Genomic DNA, 558 nt, shown 5'->3' on the forward strand with positions numbered 1-558 from the left:
GGAAGAGCTGCAGGGCCCCGGCTCTGCTGGCGCCCTTCTCCCCCCGGCTGCTCACGGGCTGGCACCAAGGGCACCTTTAAAAGCAAAACGTAGATCTGGTTACAGAGCAGGGAAAAAAAAGCCTGCTAATCCCTGGCTTTTCTAAAACAACACTTTTTAACATTTCAGGCTCCTTGGCAGGCTCTTCTTTAATAAAATAATAACTGTAATAACTGTAAATAAAATCCTGGGCAAAGGGTGGCGAAGGCGGTGGATGTTGCTGCTCCATCTCAGGCTGAAGGCACCGCGTGCTCCGTGCTTTGCTGAGGTTTCTGCCTTCACCGGGTCTGCTCCTTATTTTACATCTCCATCTCGCTCGGGCAGCCTGTCTCCAAGGGGAGGCAAATTGAACAGACTGGATTTCTGGTGCACACTGAAACCTTAGGCTGAGATCATGCTTCTCCAGCCTGGAGGAACACTATTCCCAGGGCAGCTTCTCCCCTTGATGCCTTTGCCCTGCGACTCAGCTGAGCGTAGCACAAAGAAAACCACCGGGTAACATTTTGAAGCCTGGATGCA

Source organism: Cariama cristata, unplaced genomic scaffold (assembly GCF_000690535.1).
Source record: "Cariama cristata isolate BGI_N322 unplaced genomic scaffold, ASM69053v1 scaffold25199, whole genome shotgun sequence".
In the NCBI taxonomy this organism is placed as follows: domain Eukaryota; kingdom Metazoa; phylum Chordata; class Aves; order Cariamiformes; family Cariamidae; genus Cariama; species Cariama cristata.